The 8,349-nt window shown below is 46.7% G+C and overlaps 1 pseudogene; it reads left to right on the top strand.

Moving 5' to 3' along the window:
• The first annotated feature begins 7,288 nt into the window (after window positions 1-7,288).
• On the top strand, window positions 7,289-8,011 carry LOC149866403 (uncharacterized; annotated as a pseudogene).
• Window positions 8,012-8,349: the final 338 nt, after the last annotated feature.

The following is an 8,349-nucleotide window of genomic DNA, read 5'->3' as shown; positions in this document are numbered from 1 at the left end:
AGGATCACCACTTTGGACCTGCTCGAGATGCATCTGTGGATGCATGCCAAGGTACTGTTGGCCTTCCTGACTGCCTCCCCACACTGCCGGCCCATGTTCATCTTGGAGTCAATGATGACTCTAAGATCCTTTTCCGCCTCTGTGCTGACAAGAGGGGAGTTTCCCAACCTGTAGGTATGGTGCCGGTTATTCCTCCCCAGGTGCATCACTTTGCACTTGTCGGTGTTGAATCCCATCCTATTCTCATCCACCCACGCTTGTAACCTGTCTAGGTCCGATTGTAGCCTGTTGTTTCCTTCTAGTGTGCCCACATCCCCCCACATCTTAGTATCATCAGCAAATTTGAACAGGGTGCTTTTTACCCCCTTGTCCAAGTCACTGATGAAGATGTGAACAGTGCGGGCCCGAGGACCGAGCCCTGCGGAGCCACTGCCCACGTCCTTCGAGGTTGAGAAGGACCCATCCACCACCACTCTTTGGGTGTGGCCCTCCAGCCAGTTGGCCACCCATTTGACTGTATGGGTGTCGACACCACAGTCCCCCAGTTTCTTAATGAGAACGGGGTGAGAGACAGTGTCGAAAGCCTTCCGGAAGTCCAGGAAGACTATGTTCACTGCTACCCCTGCATCGAATGATTTGGTGATCTGATGATAAAAGGCCACCAGGTTGGTCTGACAGGACCTGCCACTTCAGTTGCCCCAAAGCATGCAGTCCCCTGCTGGCCCCTCCTGGATGCGTGCCAGCATAATGAAACAGCTTGCCCAGGATCAAGGTAAGACTAACTGGCCTATAGTTTCCCTGGTCCTCCTTCTTCCCCTTTTTGAAGATGGGAACCACGTTGGCCCTCTTCCAGTCCTCCAGCACCATGAGTGCTCGTAAAGCTGTGCCAGGGGTCCTGCAATGACCTCAGCCAATTCGTTTAGAACTCTAGAGTAGAGATCATTTGGACCGGCTGACTTGAATACGTCCAGTCCCTCCAGAAGCTCCCTAACTAGTTCTTCACTAACCCTTGTCCCAGGTGTGCCTCCCCCGGGGCCTGAGGGGGGCCCAGCAGGGAGGTGGCTGTTCTGGTCCCTACTTAGGAAAAGGGAGGCAAAGAAACCGTTAAACATGTTAGCTTTGTCGTCTAGTGTGACGACCAAATTTCCTAATGTGTCCTGCAGGGGCCCCACATTACCCGGAACCTTCTTTTTACCCCCTATGTATTTAAAGAAGGACTTCCTATTGTCCTTAATCTGGGAAGCTAGTCCTAATTCCATCTCTGCCTTGGCCTTCCTGACTGCCCCCCTACATCCCCGAGCGACTGCAGTATACTCATCCCTGGTGATGTCCCCTTCTTTCCATTGGGTGTACGCCTCCCTTTTAGCAAGGAGACATTCCCAAATGCTTTTGGTGAGCCATGGAGGCTTGTGTGCCCTCCTGCTCTCTTTGATCCTCATTGGGATTACCTTCCTTTGGGCTTGGAGTATCGTCTCCTTAAGGAGCGACCACTCTCCTTGGACATCTGGCTCCCCTCCCCTCTGGGACCTCAGTGCTTCCCCAACTATCCTCCTTAGCTTGTTGAAGTTTGGCCTCCTGAAATCTAGGGCTGCTGCCTTACTGCAGGCCTTTGCCACCTTGTGCTGGATGGTGAATCCCAGCAGGCAATGATCGCTGTCACCCAGGTGGTTGAGCACCCATAGCCCCCTCACTAGGTAATCTCCCGTGGCCAGCACTACGTCCAACAAGGCGTCCCCCCTGGTGGGGCTGTGCACATCCTGGGTTAGATGGAGGTCCTGCACTCTGTCTAAGAACTTACGTGAGCAGTCAGACCTGGCTGACTGCTCTTCCCAGCAGATGTCCGGGAAGTTCAGGTGTATTCCTCCTTAATGATGATCTGAATATAGAGTGCCATGCCCCCACCTTTCCTTCCTATCCTGTCCCTCCTGTACAGCCTATAGCCCTTGATATCTTCATTACTGATTTGGACAATGGGATTCAGTGCACATTTAGCAGATTTGAAGATGATACCAAGCTGGGTGGAGCTGCAGACACTCTGGAGAGCAGGGTCAGATCCAGAATGACCTGGATAGACTGGAGAAATGGTCCACAACCAGTCAGATGACATTCAGTTACAACAATTTCAAAGTGCTGAACTTGCACGGACAAGTATAGGCAGGGGAATGACTGGCTAGGCTGCAGTACTGCAGAGAAGGACCTGAGAGATACACTAGACCATAATATGAATATAAGCCAACAGTGTGCTTGCTCTTGCAAAAAAAGGCCAACAGGATAATGGTTTGTATTAACAGGAGTGTCACTTGCAAAACCATGGAAAGTGATTTTTCTGCTACTCTGTACTTAGTGAGGCCTCATCTGGAATGCTATGTACTGTTTTAGTCCCGCGCTTCAATAAATGATGTAGACAGGTTGACGAGAGCAGCAAAAATTATTAGGGGCCTGAGAGGCAAGACTGAGAGGAAAGGCTGAAAGAACTAGGTTTATTAGTTTGGGGAAGAGAAGACTATGGGGGTGGGATTTGATAACAGTCTTCAAAGACATGAAAAATAACAGAGAGGAAAAAGATGAGGTTTACAATGTGGCCATAAGGGACAGGACTGGGAGAAATGGCATCAGGCTGCTGCAGAGGAAATTTAGGTTGGAGATTAGGGGGAGCTTCCTGACTATTAGTGTAGTTTAGTACTCGAACAGGTTACCTAGGGAAATTGTGTAATCCTTTGAAATTTTCAAGACCAGCTTGGATAGACTTTGGGATGGTTTTAGTTGGGGATGATCCTCCTTTAAGCAGGGGTCTTAATTAGATGACCTTTCAAAGTCCCTTCTCACCCCATTTTCCTATAATTAATCCTATGATCCTATAAAGCAAGGATAATATATAATTTTATTCACAGACATGTGAATCAGGCAAACTTTGTCAGTTAGAACTAGGCAAACTTACTTTGAATGATATGAAACTGTCGTGAATGTGACCAGTTCAGAATTGTGACTAGTATTCCAACAGCTATGGGTTTGTCTTGTGGTTACAGACCCCAAAAATGGAGAAAGAAAGTAAAGTTAAAATAAAAGTAGAATGAAAAACAAATTCAGAGAGGCCATAGGGAAAAGAGCTGCTTATAGGAAAAAAAATTATTTACAGGGCACAAACTGGACCCCATCTAGCTTCTGGGAAAGTTTTGCAATCCTGAGGCACATAACAGGTTTCATATTGGACAGAAAATAACATGATTAAATAAAAAATATAATCATTACTTGGAATGATAAGAGGTTGGAAAAAACCCATGGGCTCTAATTAAAAATAGAAAATGATTGGTGATTTCCAATTACTTTTATGAACTTCTCAAAACAAAAAGTTTAAGAGTACTTTAAGACATCAAACTATACAACGTTGGGCCATGTAGAATAACACATTTCTTGGTCAGAATAAGGGAAAAGTCATTTTTGTACCAGTTTGTCCAACACATGGGAAAATAGAATTTAATATAGACTTGAACTCACTATTTCATAGCAACTGTAGGGGCAGAATGGGTCTTTCCTAGATTAAGCAAACCCAAATTTTTAAATCTTTCTTTATAGGTTATGTTTTCTAAACCACACATCAACTTCACTTTTATCTTCTGGATTCTATCCTATTCTAAACCTTTCTTAAAGTGGAGCGCCCAAGATGAACTTAGTGCTCCAGCTGAGGCATTACAGGCACTGAGTACAGCAGGATAATAATCTCTTAGGTCTTAAGTCATGCCTACATGAATGGAGCTGCCCCTAAACAATGAATATTGAGGCAGAGGCCTGGAGATAATGACCTTAGAGCAACTGCATTCAAAATAAACAGATGTACAAGGAAAAAGTTACCTTTAAGTAGAACCTGGGTAAAATTTCCCTAAGCTAAGATAAATTTAAACCTATTCAAGGGGTTCCACTTTGTGATAACAGCCTTTTCTCCTGTGCACCAGCTGAGGTTTCCCTGGAATATTCCATTCCAGTGTTCATGACCTTACATATGATGCTACTATTCATACATGGCAAAATACCTTCATAGATCCACTTTCTATACTACCAATAGGTTGACCAGTTTCTTTGACAATTCAAGTATAAAGCTGTTTTGCCACTTGTCTGTGTGATAGGGTTCTCAGAGTTACTAGCAATCTGATGACACTGAAATTATCCATAGGAAATTTATGACTTGTTTAAAGCATATGCCTTGCCACTTCTGCAATGGTATCACATTAATTACTCCTATTCAGTTTTTGATCTACCGCATTGCCCCCTAGCCAGATAGTCCCCATTTCTCCTTCCCAAGTATAACAATATTTGTCTTTACTGAATTTTATGACTGATTTCCAACCCTTCCTCAAATTTGTCATGATCATTTTGAATTCTAATCCTGTCCTCCAAAGAGCTTTCATCTCCTCCCAGCTTGGTATCATTTGTAAATTTTATAACTGCACTCTTTTTTGTATTCCAACCTCCAAGTTCTTCTTGAAAAAAATACTGGGACTGATCCTTGTGTGGCTCCACTTCCTACACTCTTCTGGTCTCATAGCAAAAAATTCTGAGTATGGCTTTTCAACCCTTTGTACCACTTGACTGATTTTCATCTAGACAATATTTTCTTTAGTTTGCTTATGAAACAATCATATGGGATGGTGTCAAAATATATCTTCTTCCTTTCTACCCACTGGCTGCCTTCTCAACAAGGAAATTAGATTGGCTTGACATGATTTATTCATCACAAATCCATATCATCTTCTCTTATCATCTTGTTATCCTCTAAGTACTTACAGATTGGTTGTTTAATAATTTGAAAAACCCTAACTGTATTCAAAGTGCCCAAGAGATTTCAAAGGATTCATATTAAAAAATAAATCCTGTCCTTTGAATTCTGTCCTCAATAAAGGATCTCACACACATCATGGTCTTTGACATTTCTAGGGAGATAGGTGCAATAGTAATATATTTTTTTATTCACCAGATCAGAAGCTTTGAGAAAACTGGATTCAAACATTAGGTTAAATGTAAATTCTTACTCACATAGATTATTACTGCTGACCTGCAAGGATAATTAAGCCTATAAACTAAAATAAAGTATTTTATACAGTCTTGCCTACAAATTTCATATCAGTCGCTAGGTTAAACAGACACATATACATCGCTAAGGCTAGGGACAGACATTCAAAAAGCCTGAGCCTGAATTGATTCACTCTTTGTAGGCTAGTTTAAGCTGTGCAGCTTAAACTGATTCATAACTGGACAGACATTCTCTGATAAATCAGGAAATGCAGCCACATGCCTGCAGTGGCTCAAGCCAGAAGCTGGGGGGTGCTATAGCATGCCTGCCAGCCACTGCCAAAGGGAAGAGAAGAGAGATGCCCTCCAAGGTGATTGCTCTTCCCTGCTGGAGCAGAGGGAGCGTGGCCAGGCACCAGATGGGGCTAGCAGGACACATGGGATGCCAGCCAATAGCCGGGCGGTGGTGAGGAGGAGAGGGTTAGCTGCCGCCAGACTGAAGAGTGGGGAAGGGGAAAAAGTCCTTTCTCTGAAGCAAGCATGTATTGAACACAGCAATTTGCAAAGCATACAACAGGGAACTACCAAAAATCTTTGCCTAAGCTAAGATGCAGCCCAATAAAACATAGCACACACAACTTAGTCTAACTGAAAATGTAAACCAGGAAGACAGGGATGTATTTAGTAGACATGTTGGTCTGAGATGAAAAGAAATGCAAAAATCTAGAACTCTTGGTTCAGAAATTATATCTTTTTTAGACCAACTGAGAACTTGCAAAAAAAAGATTTTTGTAAAATCTGCAAAAAAGATCCTTACAGCCAGGCATTCAGAAAGGCTTTGTTTAGCTATTCCCAGATTTTACATATTCTGCTTTATAATGTAAATGTAGTGCTCTTCATTTTTTGGGGAAGCTGTCTGCATCTTCCCTTAACTCCAGCACATGTGGTGATTGCCAGGTCTTTGTCAACACTTTCCACTTCTCAATCTGGTCCTGCAGGTCTTAGCTGTGGGATCACAGGTGCATCCCTGCCTGGCTGTAGGCAAGCCATAGAGACTGCAGCCAAACTCTTAGGGGTTCCCAGGGAGAGAGGGGACAGAGGAAGGAATTAACTCCACCCCTGCCTGACTGCAGGCAAGCTGTGGAGCTGCGGCTGGATTGACAAAACCCAGCTGTGGTCCCCAGGGTTTACAAGTGGAGAGAGGAGGTGGGAAGAGGGGACAGAGGGAAGAATTTGCCTCAGGGGCCATGGCAGGCCAGCATCTGGCCACACCCTGGCCCTGCTCTGGCTAGAGAGCAGGGGGAGGGGCCAGCCCAGCTCACTGGAGCAGAGCTCCACCCAGCTCAGAGAGCATGTTTGGATACTGGGGAAGTCTGATTTAAACTTAAACCAGCAAGGGGTCTGGGACAGACATTGCATAAACTGGTTTAAGCCAAATCAGTTAAGACTCATGCTACATTCAGCCAGGTTTATCTCAAATCAGTTCAGCCATTTTCAAACTGGTTTATATGCACTGAATGTCTGTTGTGTTACACATAGGCAACTGGTAGGGAGTGCATGGGAGTGCACATGCCCCCCCCAGTGGGGCCCGTGCCCCCCCATGGCCGACACTGATGCTGTTGGTAGGGCTGGTGCCCCCCCCAACAGGGTTGGCAGCTTCTGTGTGTACCCCCCCAGATTCAAGAGGCAACAGTCACATTTGCTGTTAGAGGTTTAAACCAATTTCTGATCACTTAAACTGGCTTATGTGTAATGCCTGTCTCTAGCCTAAAAGTACCTTTCAGTACCCAGGGGCATGGGGTGGGGTGAGGTAGGAAAGAGAGCACCGGCATTTGTGCCGGTGGGCGGGCAGGAAGGGCCAGGAGGGAGACTCCTGCAAGGGTAGGGCAAAGGCACCACACAAAAATATAAATAAACAGCAACTTATATAATGGTGTCAATGCAGAGTGCTGCTAGGGCCCCTGCCCGGAGGGCACCGCCAACCTGGGGCTTGTCTGAGGCCTCTACCCAGACAGAGCCCATGGGAGATGTGGTGTCCTCCTGCCCCCCAGCCTGCGGGGGATGCCCAGCAGGGCCGGCAGGGCAGGTATTGGGGGCCCCCACACCTGTCCTGCAGGTGCCCATCTTAGGGCCCTGGAGGCACAGATGATGGAGCTCCAGGAGGAGGTTAGCAGGCTGAGGGGAATCAGGGAGGCAGAGGATGAAATTGGAGGATGAAATTGATGGTTATTTCCTTTCCCTGCAGGGCCAGGCACCCAATGAAGAAGCACCCCGGGAGGTTCCCTCCCCTGCAGAGTGGCAGACAGTTACCTCCAGAACCAGGGCTGCTTGCAGCAGAATAGAACCTGTTCCTCCAGTCCAGCTGGAGAACAGGTACGAGGCCCTGATGGCACTGCAGGAGAAGGGAGGAGAGGAGCAAACCTCTGGAGAGGAGGCAACTCCACACTCTCCACACTCTGAACAGGTCAAAGGAGCTAAGCAGACCCAGAGGAGGAAACATTGAGTGACTGTCATAGGTGACTCCATCCTGAGAGGTACAGAGGGTCCCATCTGTTGCCAGGACCCCTCGACATGTGAGGTCTAATGCCTGCCCGGAGCAAAGATTCAGGATGTGACGGGGATGATCCAGGCTATGATCCAGCCTGCCAATTACTACCCCATGGTCCTAATCCATGTGGGCACCGATGATGCGGCCAGGAGAAGTCCTGATCACCTGATGGCGGACTACCACCCTCTGGGGGGTGTGCTGAAGGAGATAGGCGCACAAGTGGTATTCTCTTCTGTCCTACCAGTGAGCGGATGTGGAAGACAACACGAGACCTGCATCAGAGAGATCAACTGGCAGCTTCAGGAATGATGTCTTGAGTCGGGCTTCGGCTTCCTAGACAATGACCTGCACATCAGAATGAGAGACATGCTTGTGTGGGATGGACTTCACCTTTCCCCCAAAGGTAAGCATGTATTTTCTTCTATGTTGACGGATCCCCTCCGGCGGGCTTTAAACTAGGCTCCTCAGGGGAAGGGGAAGCCCAGTGCTATGGCTTGTTCCCACAGCAGCAGCCAAATGACTAGGATGCACGACTTCTTCACCCCTGGGGCCGGGGTTACAAGGAGGGAGGTCTGTGGGCCCAGTCTAGTCCTCAGGGCCAGCTCTGCACTATTCATCCACCCCGTGGACCTTTCCCACACCACTCATCTCACCTGTGAGGCCAGACAAGTTTGCCACCACCATCTATTGGAATATGAATTGAAATCACAGTACACTCATTTAAGCTAACATGACTGTAACACACACCTGTTATGCCTTTTAATACACAGCTCAACACTTGCATCTCCTTTTCCAGC

Source organism: Crocodylus siamensis, chromosome 4 (genome assembly GCF_052110815.1).
Source record: "Crocodylus siamensis isolate JL-2025a chromosome 4, ASM5211081v1, whole genome shotgun sequence".
NCBI lineage: Eukaryota > Metazoa > Chordata > Crocodylia > Crocodylidae > Crocodylus > Crocodylus siamensis.
Note: the sequence above shows the minus strand (reverse complement) of the source record. Positions and strands in the feature narration are given on the sequence as shown.